At 35.4% G+C, this 22,488-nt stretch overlaps 1 long non-coding RNA gene across 1 annotated transcript; it reads right to left on the bottom strand.

Annotated features, from left to right (window-relative positions):
- Positions 1 to 7,698: 7,698 nt before the first annotated feature.
- LOC148056735 (uncharacterized) lies at positions 7,699 to 22,031 on the bottom strand. The gene is made up of 3 exons (XR_015702775.1): positions 20,281 to 22,031; positions 11,607 to 11,743; positions 7,699 to 9,702 (listed from the first exon to the last, which is right to left on the bottom strand). It is a non-coding gene; the product is annotated as an uncharacterized LOC148056735 (long non-coding RNA).
- Positions 22,032 to 22,488: the final 457 nt, after the last annotated feature.

The raw sequence follows: 22,488 nt of genomic DNA, 5'->3' as shown, positions 1-22,488 counted from the left end.
GCATTGGGTTTATTTTATTATTAGGCACAAGCTCTTTAAGGCACAAGTCATTTCAGATGTTAAATTATCTTGTGAAAGCCAAAGGGCTCTTCTGAAGTACTTTCTTCTATGCACATTATGGCTTCAGTACAATGGAGTTGAAGAACCTATATTTCATACTGTAATTGAAAATCACTCAATTTTATCCTAGTCAAAGGATAGGAAAAATCTAGATTATTCTATATTTTTCGTGTTCAGGACAGCTGACAGGTATTCAAGATAAGGATGAGTCTAACAGTAATTATTCTACCTTTTGAAATAATGATTCCATTAAATATTCACAGAAGCGCTTTACAGAGCAGAGGAAGTGAGAACAAACACTGGTGAAGACTGAAGCTCAGTGGCTATAACAAAAACGATGTCTTAAATAAACTTGTCTGATAAAGCTGACAAGAAAAACCTCTAAGCAATAGTTTTGCTGATGGCACTGAAGGGGAATGAAAATAAAAATTAGAAATAAAGATTTTCCTACTCACTTCACTAAAATAGTGCAGGAGCCAGAAAGGCAGTAAAATAGATTCTTTAATGAAAACACTCTGACAAAGGATATTCTTAGGGTATGACTCCATGTGTTTCTAAGATACAGGTATAGAAACTCAAATATATTGAAAGTATTTTAAAAATGAAGTACATACTATTCATAGTATTTCTTTTTCATGCTGTGCTTTATCACTGGCTCCTTTTGTTACTTTCTGTAACTAAAGAAAATGCTGCTAGTTCTGAACTATAATTACATTTTTCATACGGACACTCGAGACATACCTTTTTAAAGATAAAATTTATAACTAAAGACGATGTGTTTGGGACTTCTAGTTTGTTCTTCCTCCATTACATTATATTATAGCTGTCTCTATAGCTGAATATGCACTTCTTGTGTCATTTCAAGGCCATATTAAAAGGCCAGAAATAATTACCATTTTTCTTTAAAGCAGAACTAGATGTGGGTCCTGTCATCCAAATAACTGTACTGCTGTCAATGGAAGCTTTGCTTACCACACTTCCTGGTAGGATTGTTTAAGGTTGACACACAGTCCATTTAGTTCATTGCTATGTCTTGCTTGCTTTGTCAAAAGAGCTTGAGATCAGATAAGAGAATATGTCCAAACTCAGCAGTGGTAAGCTTCTCCCTAAACCCTGCAGACATTTTAAGCTTTGAAGCACAAGGACTCGTATCGTTTTCTAATCTATGTCTCTGATCCTTTCCAAGATCTGCTTGACCACGTAGCATTTGTGATGTCTAACATGTTTTACTGGAACACTTCTACAACTAGTATTTCTTGCCTGTCAACAGGAAAAACACAGGTTGTAAAATGTTCCAGATAATGAAAATTAAGAGCAAACACTTCAGGGTAAGACAGTGAAGCCATCAAATAGGTTTCACTAGTAATTAAACCTTGTGGGAAGTTTTAAAACATGAAGTTCAATTTTTAATGCTATCCACGTATAGAAGATCCATAGAAAACTGGAACATCTAACACCTAGGGCAAATCAAGATTAAATAAAGATACAGAAATGAAGAGAACTCTTATTTCCAGGTAGGATTTTCTATGCAGTGCAAGTTGGCATTAGCTGAACATCTGGTAAATTGCAAAGTCAAAAATATGTTATTTTGTTCCAAGGACATCCTCAGCTCATATAATTCTTTTTACAAAATAAGTAAAAGATACTATTTCCAGAATTGTGGAAGAAATATTCCAACTATCTATTTGGTTAGATTTCATCTTCTCATAGAGCTCCTTCAACACAGTTCCTTGATTTTAAAAAACAAAACTACCTTACATCAAGATAACTGGTGATACTTCTCTTCAGTTGCTAGTCCTCCCTACCATAATGGTTGTAATGTTAAATCAGACTATCTGGGATTTTTTATTATGGTGGTCTTTTGCTTTTGTACCCAATCATCTATTTGTGCAGGTACTTTCAGAATTCAAGTAAATGCAATCTCTATCTGTAAGCTCATTCTTTTACTCTTGAAGTGGTTTATCACACACACAAAAAAACCCTTCTGCATGAGTAAATCAATTCCTTATTTTTTATGCAATTTTTCATGCAACTAGCATACAGATCGTATGTATGTGCACGTGTAGAGAAGCCTTGTAGAGCTTTCTGTAAAAGCTATTTAAAAGGGTTTTAATTGTTGTTGTCTTGAGAGATTGTTACAGCTATGTTCAGGGACTTTTTTTTATTCCACTAAATCATGAGCTTCCATGCACAGTGTTCTTGTGATTTGTTTTTGTACATCTTAAATCTTCCTCAAGTTTTGCTTTCCTAGGCTATTACCACAGGCAGCTAGTGGAGGAGCAGTTTTTATCAACTGCTGAGGTAGCTGTAAGTGGAAAAAAAATACAATGACCATTTCTGTCTCTGTTTTAGAGGTTCTTCAGCATTAGCAAATTTCAGAAAGAATGGTTGTGTTTCTGTTTTTACTGATTGCTGCTTAATGATCATTGCCTCCTATGTACAGACCAAAACGTACTTCAGAAAAGGCAGTAGCACTCACTGTTGCTTGTCCTCACTAAAACTGGCACTCACTTACAAGTATTACAGTTGAAGTAAGAGTTTCTGATGCTTTCAAACGTATGAAAGTATTCCAATCCCTTTTTCAATGTCATTTGACTGCAAGTGAAGAAAATGACAGGCTGAGGGAGTGCCAATTATGAAAGTCTCTAACCTGATTTTGACAAATGTGCATAGAATAGAGTTCACTTACTCTTGGAAGATTTATATATTAAAAAAAAAGGCAGTATCTTAAGGGGCCATATCTGTGTGGGTAAGATAACTGTTATAATAATGCGTCGTTATATTGATCAGCCTTCAGGAGCGTTCCATTGTACTGTGTCTACAGTACACTTAGTGTAACATGCAGCTTGTTCTTTTTACATGCTAAGCATTTCTTTCAGTTTATCGTTGGTTGCTCGATGTTATCTTTGCATTTGTGAGAATCACAATTGAAGACTGATAATGCAACATGACAAAGTATTGAAAGACTGGTTGGGGTTTTTTGTTGTTGGTTTGGGTTTTTTTTTTAATCAATGTTCCTGTTGCATGAGATTTCATATTGGATTTGGTTTTGCCCTGAGGTGACTGGATAGTATTTTAAAAGGGTTTTCATAGCTTGTATTTTAGGAGATAGAGGTGTTACTGGAAGCGGCTCCCTGAAGAAGGAATACATGCAGTGCATTTATTCAAAATGGTAGTTAAGTTAGTTAACAATCAATACACCCAGTGAATTCTTCTTTACTCCTCTTTGTAACCAGAATTCACAGTCTGCTGTATGTTACTTTGTATTTGGTTGAAGATTTTCCCAATAAAATCCTTCTGTGCGGGTGTGTGCTGTTGGTGAGAAGTTTCTGTTAGATGTGTGAGTGGGAGGTTGCAAAGCTTTTCTGTACAAGAGCAATCAGGGATAACAATATGGCCATAAAAAGAGTGATATTTTGGACCAGTTTTCTGTTTCTCGTAGGGATTCGTGGTGGCATTTATAATGCAATGTGTGGTATTCTGCACAGATTTCTCTTCTGTTTAAGATTTTAAAACCCAATTATATTCTTGTACTATTTGCATGTCTTGTAATATACTTTGAATTAAAGTGCTTTTTAAAACCAATGACTTTTAGCTATGATACCTGTATGCAGCCTGAACAGGCAACAATTAATTTGTCAATTTCATTTCATATTTAGGTTTTATACTAAAAAAAACAAACGAACAAAAAAAACCAAATAAAAATGTAGTAAGATATCACAGAGAACTATCTGAAAGAGGATCTGATCTGCGGATTGATCATCACACTTGATTTTTTTTATTTGGGTTTTTTTTTCATAGTATTGCTTAAAAAAGCCCTTTCAGTTTATTTGAACTTCATTTCAGATACCTTTGGAAATGAGATCCCATTGCCCTATGCATTGAATGACATTTTGAAGGTCCTTAAGTGCTCAGAAATGACTTCAGGATGTAGTGTGCAGTGAGGGGACAATCATGGAATACTTCAGAATGGAAGTGACCTCTGAAAATTGCCTAGTGAAACCCTCTGCTCAAAGCAGGGTTATCATCAAAGCTAAACCAGGTTGCTGTTTCCAGTCAAGTTTCAGGTATCTCCAATGATGGAGATTCCATAACCTCTTCAAGTAGGTGACCACCTACTTGTTGTCAGTTGACTTGTCAATTATTTTCTTATGACCAGTAAAAATTTTCATTGTTGCAGTTTCTGTCCACTGACTCTTAACCTATTATCTCTTCTCACCTCTGACAAAAGTCTGTCTCTGTCTTTTCTATAACTCCCATTTGCTAGTGGAAGACTGAAATTAGCTGCTGCTTTCACCAGCTCTTTTTTTCTCCAGGCTAAACACACCCAACCCTTTCAGCCTCTCTTCATACCTCATGTGCTTCAGTCCCCTGGCGTTCCGCTGAACTCACTGCAGTTCTGTCAATCTCTCTTGTCATGAGGGGACCTAAACCTGATCTGAGTACTTGAGATGCAGTCTTACAAGTGCTGAATAGAGAGGGAAGAAACTCAGTTCTTGTACATAGCAACAAACAAATACTAAATGGCAATAGGAAACATACAGTATCTAGGGCACTGGTTGCATCCAGTGCTCTGTCTTGATCTAGTCAGCGTTAAAGCACGAAAACACGGAATATTGAACTTCACATCAGTCTGTGCTAAGGCTTACAAAATCATTTCTGTTCCCTAAATGATATAAGCATGTATATGAATGGTAGCTCTTTTATGTTTCTTCCCTGATCTTGTGTGCAGGCTGTAAAATGATGGACAACTATAAGACAACCAAGGACCTGTGTTAGTTTTTTTCTCTTGGTAACTGTGTATATAAGTGGACCATGAAAACCGGTGATAAAGCCCCACATGCCCATGAATGGTATATTTTGTTTATTTTAGTTGCAGTGAGTAATATTAATCTTGATGGTTTTCCTAGACTCCATAAAGAGTGGCTACTTTGAGTGATAGTTCAGTATCAGTGGAAAAAATGTGGTTCCAGTTCTATCAAAAAAAAGCTAATCTGGGATACAAATACAGTTTCTGGTTCAGCATTGTAAGTGATGGTATTTACACAGGGAAATGCAACAGAGTTTTTGTTCTGAATGTTGTTTAGATCAAAAGGTATTTCTAACGCATCATTTGTTCTATTGTTCTGCATCATGGCAGGCTTGATGTAATTATTCCTAACTTTCCTTTAATAGGTAGCTTAGTAGAAATAAGAATGTTCCTAGAAAAACTAACTGTACAATTTCCTGTGGCAGCTTGGTCCATTGCTTCCTTTTCTCAAAGTATCTCTGACTTTAAGTAGGGTATGTAATGACAATATGCTCAAAGAAAGATACTGTCAGTACCTAGGTGATTCCAAGGAAGTAGTCTTATTTTCTATTTTGAACTCCTCCAACTTGTCCTGCCCCACCATTGATAATGATCTGCTCTTGTTAATTTAATAAGCAGTAGTAATTAAGTAATTTGGTAATAAGAGTATAAACAATATTTTCACCGATTTACTAGTACAGGTCACTATCCCTGCCTTTAAGAGCCATGCAAGTCGTAGGTGCATTCAGCCATGTTTTTTGTGAGTGATGACTTGGACCACACATTTTCTTTTTATACATTTTTTGGGACTAAAGAACACTTTTCTTTGTGAGAGGATATGCCACTAAACTTCTTCAAGGTAAGCTGCAGCTTGTTGTTTTCTTATCTAGATGTGTGTTGGTCCTTAGTGATAGACTAGACTTGAAAAATTAACTTTGCTTTCAGCTTGACTGTGATTATTGTTGCTTGAAATCTTTTAGCATGATTTTAACTTTATTTTCTATCATTTCTATACCAGCAGTGTTTTTTGTTCATGTACCAAGGGATCTGGAGCTTTAATGTGTCATTTCAAGGTCTTTTAACCAGATAGTAGGGGATACTGTTACAAATTTTGCTATTTAGCAATGATGTTTTCTGAGATGCAGTTCAAGTTTTGGTGAACGCTGAATAAAAGCATGCAGTAAGTGAGCAGTATTAGGTTTTTTGGCAGGAAAACCTTTGAAAGAGGAAAAGAAGATCCCAGCTGCAGTGGGAACATGAAGAATTTATGTCCTATGTCCTATGTATTGAGAATTAAAGAGAAAGGTCAAAAATCTAGAATAAAGATCTTTTGCCATGTAACTTTTGTGAGGTTTCATCACTGTAAACAGACTGATTTGGCTTTTATGACACAATTGGTAAGTGTATGAAAGAAGTGCTGCTTTGGTCATCTTTGCAAATCTTTGCAAGCTATGCAAGGCTTAGCACTATAAATCTTTTAGTTTCTGTGTCAGATTCTACCACAGTCACAATGGCTTGAGATTTTGAGGAAAGATGAAGTATAGCATATGTCTTTAGAGTTAGTCTGCTCTCTCTGTCATGGGACTCAGCCTTGGCAGGAAGATGCTATGGGATACATAAATCAGGAAAGTAACCTGTATGTCTCCTGATTTGATATGCTAGAATACAGCTGTCTCTGTGGTAATATGTTCTTTAACGCTTCATTGAACCTGTTCTTAGAGAAATGAAAATGCATGTGTTTGACACGCTTGTGTAGTTGGTTGGTTGATCAAAATAGATTTTTCTTAGCATTTTTTTCTCACTCATCTTTTCATGGGCATCATTATCCATTACTTAAAATTATTCTGAGAGCAATGTCTGAAGCTTCTCTCCTAAACTTATTTGAATATGCCTGTATAATCTACACAGAGCAGTGTCCTTTTGGACATGTGATAAAAAATTAATAGGACTTCAAATTTTTTAACAGTTGGCTCCAGCTGCTGGATTTCTTCCTGTATTAAAATCACTTAAAATCTCTTTTCAGTTCTGCTTGGAAGGCAAATTATCTATGAAGGGTAGATAAAGTAAAACTGGCATATCTAGTATTTCTTGATGAGATGTGTGTGTATTAAAATATGCAGTTCTCTTAGGCAACATATAAAACATGCATAATCTATTCTAATGAGATTCCAGAAAGTACCATTCACAAGGGCTGAAATGTTTGGAAGTGATATGAAGGAAGGTGCAGTGCAGGCCTGGCTTCAGATGAAAGCCTGACCTCTGTGAAATTAGTGTGGCAGTTTTCTGTCTAGTCCAGGACAAAATGTACCTGTTACTATTGACACATTTGTATTACAGCGTGGGAACATTGTCCTTTTTTAATAAAAAAAAAAAAAAAGTTGAGCCCTGTTTTACTAGATATACACTGTAAAATTACTGCAGTAGAGATAGCCCCTTTTCCTGTGTTTTTCTTCTCAGTGCAATGTGATAGAAGGTAGGAGAGGGAAGAGTACTTTTATTACCAATATTTTGGAGGGGAGAGGAAGGCTGAAAGATGTTGAGAGAATTTGTCTGGCATTAGGCAGATAGTCTGACAGGACAATGAATAATTTTGAAAATCTCTGTTTTCACAGTATAAGAGCAGTATAGTTCCATATTGTGCATACTTTAAAAATTAGAATAAGATAGAATGATGTTACAAGAGGAATAATTATTTAGCTCAGAATTGCACTATCCTTTTCAATAATGATTTATTTTCAAAATATTTTAAATTATTACATAATGATAGGTAGTACCCTGTTAGTTGCCTCACAGTTACTAATATATTATTAGTATTCTGTTAATTAATCCGTCTTTTCTAATAGTCTGAATCTCTAAGCAACTTTGAAATAGTACTTAGGACAAGACATTATGTGCTGTGAACATAGAATTTCACATGTAAATTAAACAGATATCAGGATATAATTATGTCAGACAGTCCAGCAGTAAGCATTATGGCCCTGAATAAACCAGAAGTTCAAGAATGCAAATGAGAGATTTGCTAAGTGGGACACCTGAGGCAGGTGATGGTGGGTAAATGAAGGGAGACGTGTTTGAAATATGACTTGTATCTTGAGTGGCTAAAACACTTACACTTGTGTAATTTGGAGACTCTGTATAGACACAGCTTATATCTTATTTATCTTATAGATGCCATTTATTAATATTAATAAAAACCTAAGAATAAATTTCTTATAAATTTGTCTTCCTTCTTGTTTATAATATAGTTGTGGAAAGTTGGTGCAGGGTTTGGCAGTGCTGAATATTTTGTCATTTCAGAAATTCTTTATCTCATGTATATGCATAGATTTACTGTTGTAGCAAATCTGGCTTTCAGGTCTTTGTTGGTTTGGTTTTTTTTTAGGTGGGCGTGAAGGCATTTGTAGCATTATTAAGAAAAACATACATGTGAAATCTACAAAGGTTCTGCTTATAAAGAGAAAACACATTACATTTTGTCAGCCTTGATACCTGTCCTTTAATACAAATTTGGGTTGAATAAGAAACTAGATACATACATAGTTTTATTTGAGTTTCTGAATTTTTCTGCCATTGAAGCAGTACCTGCCTTCATTGTAGATAAGTGCTAGTTGTACTGTTCAAGTAACTATGTTCTCAGTGGATACATTGTGAGAGGCTCAAAACTGCTAGCATTGATTCTTGTCAGACTTCTGGCACAATATTGCTGGCGTTGTCTGTGAATACTGTTGAAGTCACCTTGTGATTTGAAACGCTACTTAACTTTAAAATGACAGCATATAATTAATATAAAAGAATATTATCTGCTGTCTTTATAATACAGCCATTATATCAGTGTTACAACCAGTAGAAAAATCACTCATTTCATCCCCATCATTCTCTCTTTTCCCCCTTTTTTTGCCTATGTACTTGCTTTTGAGGTGCTGCTCTTGTAAAAATTAACCCTTATTTATTTGTTATTTTAAAAGATAACCGCAAAGTTTAATCAGAGAAATAAGTAGAACAGCAATTACTGTGGGAGCTGAGTAGCTTGCAGCACTTAAAGGAGGAGGAGAAGTAAATATATCAAAAAATATATTTTAAAAATCCCTTTTTTGTAGCATGTGCCTCAAGGTGTCTGTGGCCACAGTTTGCATTGACTGAAATGTCTTTTATCATTTTTAAACATAGTCCTACTGTAAGCAATCAAAATCTGGGTTGGGGGATCTTATCTTTTTGACAAAAACTGTAAGATTGACTACCTGCATCAGTACCATTTTTAGAAATAATTCATCAAGGTTGTACAGACACCTTGATGTCTGTAATAATATTAACACATTTTGAGCCTCCCCTCTCATCCCCATCACAGTTAATCTTGCTTTAGTCTTTTACAACTTGGAAAGAATTAATGTATCAAAGTAAATGAAGCAAGAACTGAGTATGTTGATATGTCCTCAAATTCATACAAACCGTTTAGCATCTCTTAATAACAACCAGACAGTCCCTGTGCAACACAGGCATGTTTTTTGCAGATCTAAGCTGGACAGAGCTATGCAGTTTCCTGAAGTCTGTTTTTGCATGAGGCAGCACTTCGCTGTAAAGCAGATGCTATTCCCAGTTAAAACAAGTAGCAGAATCCTCTTAATGGATATACCTCCTGCTTCTTAGGGTAATTCTTGCTCCACCCTCTTCCTTCTTGTCCATTTTCTCCCAGAAGGTAGGAGAAAGGAAAACCATGGGTTTTTCTGAAATGCTGTTTGAGGGCAGAGGGGACTGCTTTCTGCTGGATGGCATTAGGAAAAGATGATCTGGATCCTAGAAAAGGATGGAGATAACAAGGTTGCTTGGAGAACATGTTGGGAGCGGTCTTGCAAGGTCTGGGAGGGAATAAAAGCATTTTTTTCATTGAAATGGAGGAGGAGGAGAAGGTCTTAGAAAAGAGATTAATAGGATTGGCTGTGGAAGAGAGAAATATAGACCACGTAACCAGTCCTAATTTTCTGAAGTTTCTTATATTCCCTCTGAGCTTGATTGACCCTTATTTAATAGAAGCTCACTGGAACTCCTTGTGCCTCTGTGTCCTATCTTCCATCCACCATTATTGCCTGAAATTCCATGACCGTCGAAGACTCCTCATGCATGGAATATCATTAAGTGCCCCGTGCCCCTGCTCACTCCCTATACTAACTGTTCATGTTCTCCAGCTGCCTTTGAATTTTGTGTGATTGCTTAGGTTCCCTGAGCCCTTATTACACAACTGATAGCTCTTTTATTTTGAAGGGAACATTCTGTCATTCATTTTCAACCTCTATTTCTTGTGGATCCTAGAAGAAATAAATAGAACTTGCTACAATTAAAACTAACCAAATCATGTGGGCTCTTCTGTTTCCACTGAAACAATTTTTTATAGACTCTTAATGACTCAAGACTCACAAAATTTGTTGAGTAATAGGAGCAAAAGTATAGTATTGCTTCTGAAAACCTTTCTTGTAAAGATGCATCTGTTCTCTTCTGGTCATGAAAAAGTAATTTTAGCTTCCTTTTTATAATTACAGAGATGGGAAGGTTCACCAAAACATTCATAGAGTGGTATTTAATTTCAGATTTTATTTCTGAAATGGTGTAACTCTAATTTCAGCTTTATGAAGAGTAAGAAGTTGATAACAGTTGCATTCACTAGATGACCAGTATGATCCCCACTTTCTTTCCAGCTCCAGTTATCTCATCCCCACCACTAACACAACAACAAAAATAATCAGAAAGCTCAAATGGCATAGGCCTTCTTTACCAGACAGATATAGAATTACAGGTAATGACCTATTCATTTTTTTCAGATCAAAGGAAATACTTACATAACAATGTACAGTTTTACTTGGATTTCAATTGAGAATTGAGGGTTTGCATTAATTTCAGTGATGTTAGACCAAATCTATAAAGGATGAAAAGCGTCTAATATTTTTTGACTTTCAGAATGCACAGCTGAAGTATAAGGGAATAAACAGGTATAGCTTGGATGAAGATAAAATACTTAAAGGCATACTAAATTATCACAGTTTCTTTTCTCTTTATAGTGTAGAGATTAACACTTCACAATAAGCATAATAAGAGTATAATTATTTCCCCTGTGAAAAGTCAGTCTAAGATAAAAAGACAGCTTTCAGTGAGGAAAGCAGATTAGTTGCAAATCGGGGTAGAAGCACACTGCTGTATCGCAGTGCAGCTGACCATTCTGTATCTTTTTTCAGAAGAAAAATAAAATCCTTATTCTTGTTTACCAGATTTTTTTTCTGAACCATGAAAATTATTGTAAATGACTATGAAGATGACAACAGAGAAACTGAATGTTCTCAAATGGAAGTTCAGAGGCAATTTAAGCTGTTCTTTTAAGAAGAAAAGAATGTCAGAATTCTCACTGTGTGGTTATACAACCATTCTACACAACTTCTATTTGTTCTTATTTTAGAATTCTGTTTCTAAAGTTGATTTATGTCTTAAACTGGTTGTTGATGCTAGGAAGACCGGTTCGCAAGAATAAGTTCTTGTGGCTTGGGAAGCTTCAGTGCAGCTGTTTTCATGGTTGAATATTGCGGATTGTTAAACTCCTTTTTGGAATACTGTTAAACTGGTATATGTGGTTTTTTATTTGGCCTGGATTAATTTAATGTGTATTGGAACCAGATGGGATGATTTCATAGGGGATGGATTGATCACTTCTATCTTTCTGCAGTATTTTAAAATTATATTTTAAAAAGTGTTCACCAGCAAAAGTTCTTGTACTTACCCTTTTCTACAGAAAGGAAAGGAATGCAAACTACTCTTTTATCCACAACAGAGTACTTCTTTGGCTTTATAGACGTTGTTCTGTATTATTGGTAGTTCTCTGTAGAACTCCCTTTCAACTTTGAAACGTTGGTCTTACTGTGGAAGTTACAGAGATTATGATTTAATTATAAGCTGTGAGACAACATGTATTATTTTGAGAGGAAACTGCATGGCAACATAAAGGCAGCAACGATAATGACATGGTAATTTTTGTTATAAATCTGGTATGTTCATATGATAACTTACATCTTGCCATATGTATCTTGAGGTGAATATCAATGCTACTTCAATATAAGCCAGAACAGATGTGTCTCATAAACTGGAAGGGCATTACATTACATTGAAATAACATAGGGGAGAGCTAGGCTAAGTTCTTGTAATAGCTCTCTAAGTTCCCAGATGATTCAGGCCTTGAGGCTTTGTAGTTCCTGTAAGAATTAAAATTGTCACGGTGAGAGACCCTGTAATTTAGTAAGAGCTGTGAAGGAAGAGGGCGTCCACTTAGTGGTCCTCTTCAGGCAGGACTGCAGATCCATGGGTTGGGTTGTTGTTAAGTGGGTTGCTGCCAACTGGGGCAGATCTTATACTGGGGGAAAGAAGCTATATTCTGCATGGATGAGAGAATTAGTAATTGAGGAGAATACTCCCCCATACACTTCAGATTAGCCATTTTACTGTTTCTTATGCTTTAGTGTAAAAATCTTATGAGGGCAAACCACTGCAAACGCTGTGTTTTTATTTTTGATTTCTGCAGCAAGCAGCAATGAAAATTCTGACAGCTTAATCAGCCAGTATTATGTAAATGTGTGGAAAATTACAGTAGTTGATGTTTGAAGAGGGTTGTCAGCAGTGGAAGTGTTTATAATGTTTGATAAAGTTATGGCTTTTTTTGCAAACAAGTAAAAATAAAGCATGTATCACCACAATTTTCCATACATTTATGTTTTGGATTCCCAGTGAAATTCAAATTCAACTGAATCAGTTTTATCTAATCAGTGCAACTAGACGGCCAGTGTTTACTGCTAGTGTAATATATTTTTGTATTGATTTTGTTCAGTCTTTTCAATTGTCGTTAAAACAATGAAGAAAATGAAGGAGAAACAAATCTGGCAAAAGGCAGAGATAATGGTCACCACCCAAGTATCTTCAACACAATGATTACTTTGTAAGATGTGAGATGCTGTCAGCATTGCTAGCTTGGTGCAGAAAAATGGACAACAGAACCTTGTGTTGGCAGTTTGGATTACTGCTGGTTTGAGATGCGACAGAAGCAGGCATCATCTGACAGAGTGGGCAGCAAAAAACATGGGTGCAATTCTGAGTCTGACAAAAGGGCTAGCTATTGTATCATTGCTCATTGGGAAACTTCTTCATGACATATTGATATTGGCAGGAGAGTAACAGTATCTTAGGAGATGCTGTGATCTGTGAAGTAGAGATGCAGATTTTTTTTTTACTGTGCTATACTATCTTGTTCTTCATGTTGATTTCACAGCATGGCTGAGAATGTAATAATTGAAGCTTGTGCAGCAGCTTCATCTTGATGAGGGGGTTTAATATGCTGAGACTCGCTCGTACAGGTGTTTGATCTGAAAGCGGCAGAACCATACGAGAAAGGTGGGGATAATGCCTTAGGAAGTGCATTAGCTTTGGGGGGTCCAATTTGTGCTCAAGGGATAGTGCATTCACATGGAAGAAAGCAGAAGATATGGACCTACTTATCTGCCTCTAGAGACGGCTGTATAATTGTGATGACTTCACTGTGTTGTGTTGTTAGTCATTCTTTTTTTGACACGTAACAGCTAAATGTCCCTGAAATAGCAGAACAAGTGAGCTTTAACTGAGATTTAGAAAGAACCCTTCCATTCAAAGAAGAACCATTTTGGGTTTAAGTATTACAAATGAAATGCATTAGAATAAGCTATAGTTATCTAAGGCTTATAGAATTCAATGCAAAACCTGGAAAGTAAGAAGCAGTGAATGGAAAATAGTTGCAGTATATCCATCACTAGGTGTTAAAAACAAAGACAGACAGCATCTCTTTGTGTTGATGAGTATATCAGAATTGTTGCTGATTTCACTGCAAAAAGTAAAAGAATATTAAGGTTTTCATACTGAAAGACATTTGTATTGCAGTTTGGAACATATGCTTGTACACACAAAAAAAAACAGGCAGACAGTATAACAGGGATCCAGTACCGTGGTTTAGAACTGTTAAACATAGTTTCATTATTTCAATAGCTCTCCACCCTGTTGATTACACTTCTTTTTTGGCAGCTCTAAAAAAATACTCGTTCATGGATTCTTTAATTGAATTTCAGCCTAGAAGGAGTCTGTATGGAGTAATTCAATGAACTTTGATTTTTCATTACTCTAAAATTGGAAGCTGAAAAGTAGTAACATATAGAGTTGTATGTCACAGTGTCTAAAATCTACCTTACTTGCAGGCAGATTTTCTTTTTGGTGTTGTAGGGTACTGGCATTGTTATGAAATAGAAGAAAATACTTTTTTGGTAATGAGCATAAAAGCAAGTATTTCATGTACTGTACTGCTTTGGATAGCCTTTTTTGGTACTGTACAATTGCTTTAGCTAGCTAACAGCTCTGTTGGTTTTGCAGTGTTGACATATATCAACAAAAATAGATGCAGACAGTCAATTATTTGAATTATGTTCGGAGAGATTCTCGTCTCTGTTTTGTGAAGGAAGAAACTTTAATGGGGGAGAACCATTCCTATGGCAATTACTACTAAGCAGAGCTGCTGAGATGAAGAGGCAATTCAAGTTGGGGTTTTGGGGGGGCTTTTTGTTTGTTTGGGGTTTGTTTGGTTTCTTACATTGCTGTCAAAATTCATATGTATTAGAACATTAGATAACTTTAGGGGGGGAAAAGTGCACTCAGTTCAGTCTATACATTTTAATTTAGTCCTTCAAAAAACAGTATACAAAATTTAGAAAATGATGCTTCTGCTTTTCAGTGGGAGGAAAAAAAAATCTGGGTAGAGAGCTTACAAGGTTTTTCTGTGGTTCCTATTTAAATTTTCAATTATGCCCTTTTTTAAAATCGTATAGCAAACACTGCACAGTGAATGGAAATATATTTCTCTGCTTTCTGGAGTAACCAATGTGTATTCACTACCATGACATGGCAAAGCATTTACTGCTGTCTCTATATAAATAGACTTAAGATTGATCAAATCACGTAGACTGCCTGTCCCTGTTTAGGAATAAGGGAAATGTATATACTTTATGGATTTTGCTTTGCCAGACTACTTACAGACATGTATGATGTAGTTTTCATGTTGATAACGTGTTCCATTTCCCCCACTCATATATACTTGATAACTTTAATAAATCATAAAACAATTTTGCATTTAAAAGTTTTCTGACCTTACAAGCTTTTTTTTGAGGTGTCTACATGCTTGATTTACTGTAAGATAATGGGACTTAATCTTCTACATCACCAAGATGCCTAAGTATGTTCATAATTAAAGTAGTTGCATATTTTCAATCTTTTGTGTTTGGTGTCTGGAAGTTAACATGGCTGTATGTGTTTGGGAGAATAAATGAAAAACTTTGAACAGAGTGATATCAAATGCTTGGTCTAAATTTTCAAGTATAAAAACTGAAGGGTGTGCTTTCTGTATTAATGATAAAATATATTCTAAGATAAGTGGGTTTTGGATGTATATTAAATAAAATGAGTCTAGCACTCTCATACTGCCTTATAATGCCAACTTTTATAATAACACTCATTTTCATGACTTGAAAGCCTTGAGTTTTTTGATCAGAATGTTAAAAGTCTCCTTTCACTTTTTTTGTGCATGTGTGAATGCATGTTATGTTTTTGGCTTACTGAATGGAAGGAAAAAAGCTGTGTTTCTTGGGGTGGAAGTGGGAAGAGCTGCAATAATATTCTAAATAATAGTTCCTCTTTATCTGATTTTTTTATTAAAATGAGAAAATAACTGCTATGTGAATATGCATGTCTCCTGCTACTGCACAGCTGTAATCAAAATGGAATAGACAAAGATTTTTTCCTGAACTGTACATGCATAAGGAACTTCTGTCAGAGAGATCAATTAAATCATAATTGATGGTACCATATCTCTAAACACGAAGTGTCTTTATTGATAAAAAACCCCAAACTTTCATTTGCATAAAAATATGAGCTACAGCTGTAATACAGTTTTAAGATAATTATGTGAGGGGAAAAGAAAGAATCCTTATAAAATTAAGGGTTTATTGACCTTATTCTTGGGATGAAAAGTATTCTAAAATGTATGTTTCTTATATGCAGTTTGCATGAATATGAAGTGCTTTCAATTATTAAACATTATTCCTGGCTCTGCAGTTACATACTTCTGCTCAAATTGACTGTCAAATATTTGACATCCAGATTATTCTCCCTGTTTGAGTGCAACTGCAGAGATTGTTACGGAAAAATACAAGCATTCAGAAATTCATGCTTTTCATTGGAATTTCATATTAATGCTTTAAAATAGTACTGTTAACATTATCAAAGCACACATTAAAGCAATATAAAGGTAAACTAACATAGTTTCTTCTTGTGACCAAAATGCTTGTTTGAAGGTGCTGAAAATAGTTTTTCCAGATTATGTCAAAGGACAAAGTTGTAAAGCTCTCAGGTGTTCTTTAGTTTGTTCCAAAATAGAGTTGATTGCTGTTCTGGCTTCTTTCCTGATTTTCATAATCTTCATTACAATCATCTACTAAAGAGCAAGCTGAATCAGCATTTTGATTAAGGAGATTGTTCTAATAATAAATGAATAGTCTTTTTTCTATTGAGCAAAATAGCAACCAAAGAACTCTTCAAGCTTTTGTTTCTATGACTCTTATCTTTCCAGACAAATACCGGATTTCACAAATTTCCTTCATTTGACTGCAGGATGAGGATAACTGCATTGCATGGCAGCTGTGTTATTTAATATTTCCCTTAAGAACAGAAAGGTCTAGCTGGAAGTCACTGGAAAAACTTCTGTAATGAGGAGAATAGTGTAGACTTGTAAAATGGAGACCATTTATTTAAAAAAAAAACAAACAAAACCAAAACCAACAACATAACCCTAACAAAATCTCTGACTGAAATGAATAGAGATGCACACTAGGACACAAACTGAAGTATTGTATATGTTGCCCTCCTTCTCTGTTATTCTTAGTTGATCACCTCTTTGTCTTTAAAAAATACCTTAACAGAGTAAAGCAGGCTTAAAAAAACTGTTGGCAACAATATGAAGGATTTAGGGGCGTGCTATTAATGATCATCTCTGCTCATTCTCTCATTATCAAGAACCTTCAACAAGTTGTCTACGGTCCAGAGTTAAGATATTTTTCCTTCTATCCTTTTTGTTTCACAGTTTCTTGTTCAATACTGTTTCCAAATCTGACATGTCAGTCTTTTGCAAAAAATGTCTGTGCTGTTCTGCCAATTCTGTAGCTTAGCACAGATGACTTGATATTAGATAGGGAGGCCCTTGCTTATGTCCTTAAGATAGAATGTCATTCTTGTGAACTTTAGACCAAGCAGTTTTGGCTGACTTAAAGATGCTTCTCTTTGCCCAGTCCACCAAGTGTTCCTCTGTTATCTCAGGCTTTGCAGTCCCCCTATGAGAGGGACTGCTTAGAGTGGCTTTTCTGCCAAACCTAATTGCTTCTTCTTTGGGGTGGGAGGCTGGGACCATGAGGTGTCACTCCAGCCTGACCTGTCCTTCTCATTCTTTTTCCCCAGGAAATAGTAAAGGCTATTTTGTTATCCTAACTTAACAACAATCAATGAAATTAAAATGAACTGTCACCTAACAGAAATTCAAATGTAATCTGTTTTAGTTAGTTCCTTGCCCTTGCTCATCAACAGATACCCATAAAGAGCTCTCTGCCATATAAGATTGCCTTCTATTTATCTCTGTTTTTCTCTTTATTTCATCTCCTGGGAGTAGTGTTGCCTCCTGATTTTTTACAGACCCTACCAGACTTACCTCAGTAATTTAAGATGATGCTCATGACTTTCACCAAAAAAAAAAAAGCATTAAATAAATATTAAATAATAATAATAAATATTAAATAATTTCTGGCAGTCAGAGCAATGAGATGTTGGGTAAAAAATCCCAATAAAGTACTCTTCAGAAAAATAGACTCTAAAGATGGAGTATAGAGATAATCTTATTTCAGCTTATTAATTATGCCTTGTAAGCAATGAATCAAATCACTTTGCTGTATAATACAATTACTGCTGTAATTTGTAGTCATTACAGTTTGTGCTGAGGTATAATTGTATAATTCATTTTATGCAGGTTATTGACAGAGAAGGTCTTAACAACTTTAGCATGGAAGCTTATTTTGGGTTTACTACAGTTTAATTTGCAGATGATTAGCACAATAGACATAATAGCTTGTTGCATCTCCCTTTCAAAGAGTCATTTATGTTTGGATTATGTACAAAAAAGAAAGATTAAACAAAAAAAAAAAATGATTCAAGGTAGAAACATTACTACCTGGTGCGTTGTTCCCCTTATAGTCCATTAGGTTCTGTTGTGTCAGTGCATTGTGTCTTGTGTGCAGACTGAATTCCCTGGTCAGCAGTCTTTTTATAGCAGGTTGTTTGAAGACAGTAGGTGGCTTGTCTACATGCAGTGAATTATTTCAATTAACAATTTTGGCATAGTCTTCTGCATCTGATTAATGTTTGTGAAATCAATTGTGATTTGATAGGAATAGATTTTTAAGTGACAACTTTCACATCTAAAATTGAGCATAATAACTGCTGTTACAAGTTAAGGAGCTGTTCTTGCGAGGAAGGAAGGCACTCTTATCTTGTCCTCTATGCTTGCTTTGTTACTTTCCTGCTAGCTGACAGCTGCCATGCAATAAAATATAATGAATAAATCATATACGAATTGTGGGTTTTTTTCAGATTTTGCTAAATTTGTATCCTGAATGTTATTCATGGTGGGTTTTGGAGAGTTTGGGGGTTTTTTTGCCTTTGGTGTCCCTCTATAGTATTTTAAGAATGATTAGCTTTACACTTATGCCAGCTTCTTCACAAATAACAGTGATATTTTTCCTTATCTAGTGTCTCTTCTTTTAAATTAAGGAGAGGGATAAAGTTAAAAAAACAAGAACAAAAAAAAAAAATATTGCCTTTTTGAATGCAGTCAGTGTTCTACATATTACAGCATACAGGCTATATAGACTTCACTTAAGAAGACTCACGTGGGTGATTTGTATAAAATTGTTCTTATTGAAAAAAAGTGAGGGGATGATTCTGAAAATCTGTCATGTGCTGAGGAACTGATATCTTAGCAGGTTTTCGCACTCAGATTGTTCAGTTCTTAGTGGTAAATATACATCACTTGGTTCAGATAAGTTTTGTATATAATATTCCTATAAATTGTATTTGAAAGATGCTTTTTTGCTAAAGTCTTACCTGAGTGTTGGGTGCTTTGGATTTCTTACGTAATCTGACAGTTTATAATTTTAAAATGTTTTACAAGTGTAAACAATTACTTCCAGAAGCTTATTAATAGGCCAGTCTTGGACTGATTTTTGTTTTCAGCCAGATAAAGATTTTGAAGTTTGAGAAATCCCTGAGTTATTCAGATGTTACTGAAATTTGTCATCGTGACAAAACAACTGGCTTTATACTTAGCCTTGATTTATTTTTAAAAAAGTCAGAGATACATATACCTGGCCTTCTACATGGCATAGAATTAAATTAAAGTTTTAAATGTTAGAAGAGCAAGAAAATAAGTTATTGTAGTGAGTTGTGTGCTTGTTACTATTTGCTTACATCTATAATAGAAATAAAATGTAACTTATATACACTGTATAAAGCTGCAATATATTCATAAATTGAAAGTGTTTGGTGATAATGATATTGCGAGTTTATCTTTTCTTGATTAAAACGTTGGAATTCCCTTTCCTAACATTCCTCACAAGAAGCTGTCTTATGAGTTTGAAAAAGAGAGCTTACCATTATGGAAAATCAATGGTGTAAGAAAAGGGAGAAAATTATTACCAGAAACTACCAGAATGGGTTAAGAATCATAAACCTTAGAAAAGGAAGATGTGATACAAATGAGCTGATACGTGATGAGTATATGATGGAAGTTGCCATTGTGCATAATTGAAAGAGTGATTGTTTATTGCCTCAAGGACGTTATGCAAACAGAATTTGTTGGCTGAGAGCAGATGTAACAGCCAGCAGTTGCAAAAGAGACTGCACAAACTTTTTGGTTACCAGCAAGTGAGCAGAGCTGAGTCAGTGGCCATCAGCATTCTGTCTTGAAAAAAATTCTATGCAGTCCATTCTGCTGTAGTAGCAAAGTATTCTTTGTCCATCCTGTCAGAGCAGTGCAGAGATGATGCTATTGGCAAAAGTACTGGAAGAGGTGGGGGGTTTGGGGAAAACTGTGATGGCAAAATCACAGTAAATTCCTGGCATGTGAGGGAGGACCATTTGCTTTTGCCATCAGCAGTGTTTCTAGAGTTGTTGCCTCCCTGCTGAAACCAAATCCTGTTGTTAACATACACACAAACAAACATGGACAGTGATTTCAGTCAGTACATCTGTCATTTTCTAGTTCGAGTAGTTGCTGTAACCTTGCTGTTACTTACCATGAGGATAAGATTGCAATGTGAAGTAGAGTTTACATATGATGACACAGTAGGTGATTTGCCAGAAGGCCAGATAGCTTGATCTTCTGTAGACGTTCCTCAAAAACTTCATTTTGTCTTTGTTCTGTTTCCAGTGGGTGCTCACAGGGAGCAAGGCAGTGGATGAGTATCTTCCAGAGGTAATTGTGCAAGTAAAAAAGGTTATCAGCTGCAGCTGCTTGTTGGTGCCCTCTTTTTGGAGATTACACTGTCATGCACCAGCAGTCTGCTGATTAAGCAGTTCATGCAAATACTCTTTCATGTGTCTTGGACAGAATCAGACAGAACAGATTAAATAGTCACTTTTTGTCTGAAGTAAATTCATGAGCTTTGAATTGAAACACACTAAAGTAGATGAAAAGGGATAGTAACCTCCTTTTACTGAGGTAGCTGAGGCCTTAATACAGTCAATGGGCTCATTTGGCCAGTCCTTACAACATCCACTTTGCCCAGCTCAGGATCCCAAAGTGAAATACTCTCTCTTTGCTTCCGTGAGTGGCTGCAGCATATGTGATTGTGCTCGTTTGAAGTCAAATATTCAGTTCACTTGAAATTGCCAAGATAAAGGAGTTATATCGGCTACATGCAGTGTTTTATCATGTATTCTTTTCTGATATATTCTTATAACAATTTGAAAGGATACTTCCCTCATTTGGCACGATGTATTGAAATATGTTACATCTCGGGAAGTTTAGTTCTCTTGTTGCCAATATGACCTTCATGTAAATCCAAATAAATCTTGCTACATATAGCATAGATTAGTCAAAGGATATATAGCTTCTCACGTATCCAAAAGAAAAACTGGTAGCTCAGTTTTGTCTGAAGAATAGCTACCTCATGGGAGCTACATACCATTTACATAAAATCTTAATGCTTTACCTTTATTAGGTAATAAATCACATAAATTTGACCACCTTAAGCCTGGAAGAACATTCCTAATTGAGAGCTCTATCAAGAAATGGTAAAGAAAGAAAATAAAGAAAAAGCAAACTGGATGCAAGATTTTACCAAGATGCTGCTCCAGGATGTAAGGGTCCCTAGACAGTATTTGTCATGGCTTTATGATTGCCATTTTGGTGGTACTTGAGTGCCTTACTGCCTGTCATGTAGGTGTCATTACTGTACTATTTCACTTTGCAAACAGAAATTAAGTATGTAGATAAAGTAACTTGAGCAAGGACTTCTATATTTGCAGTTGTGTAAGCTGTTGAACACCTCTTCCAATTGCTAGGCTACTGTCCTTTTCCTTCCACTACTCTTTCTCCTGATGGCTAGAACCTATTTTAATGAGTAAGTCTCTTTCTAAAGTCACCATCTCTCACTGTCCGTACCTGTTGAGATATTGTAAAGAGATCCAATGCATCTCCTAGAACCCTTGAACAATGACCTTGGCTTATCTGAGCTGTTTGGTTATATTGCAATATAACCTTTAATTAACCTTTAATATTTTTAAGTACTTTGTGTTTTATGTTATGACTGTTATCTCTGAGTATGGCTTTTCATAAACAATGAGTATTAATTGTAAGCTAGAAGGGTGGGTGGGGGGTTTGGTAAAATAATTGGCTGTGCTTGTAAGCTACTGTGAATAGAATTCTTTGTAATAAATATAAGTTGAGACTGTATGTGCCCAGTAAGGGGAAGGGAAGCAGAAAGCAAGCTTTTCATATTTGACCCAAGCAACACTATCTAGGAAATTTATATTCATGATTATGAAAAATAACATTTTTCTGATTAAGCTGATACTATATGGAAACTACATTTCTTTTCCCACACTTCTTGTCATTATTGCAAAATTAGTGTGTTTTCGTGCATAGTAATAATTTCCAAATACTATCTCCTAAGAACTACATGCTATGTCTTGCACCTTATTAAAGAAAAAAAAAGTGTAAGCAATTGCCTTTCTTATTGTTTGCATGCAACTTCTTTTTTAAGCTATTTCTATTCAGAAAAAAAAAAAATCTTTTAAAAAGTCATCATAAGGCACTGCAAAAAAATAAAGTTATTTTATTCTTTTCCTTGATACAAACTTTATCCTCAGAAGGCAGAATCCAAATTGTAGTGCCTCAAAAATTCTTTGAAAAAAAAATAATGGCAAATGTTGCTATGGTTACAGAGCCATTCCCATTTGCTTTTCTTTTCTTAGTAGTGAAAGTGGAAAGAGGGATTTTT

The sequence above is a fragment of the Nipponia nippon genome, unplaced genomic scaffold (assembly GCF_047370975.1).
Source record: "Nipponia nippon isolate SJK-2023a ecotype South Korea unplaced genomic scaffold, ASM4737097v1 scaffold_12, whole genome shotgun sequence".
NCBI lineage: Eukaryota > Metazoa > Chordata > Aves > Pelecaniformes > Threskiornithidae > Nipponia > Nipponia nippon.
The sequence above is the reverse complement of the archived record's forward strand: the minus strand, read 5'-3'. Positions and strand labels throughout refer to the sequence as shown.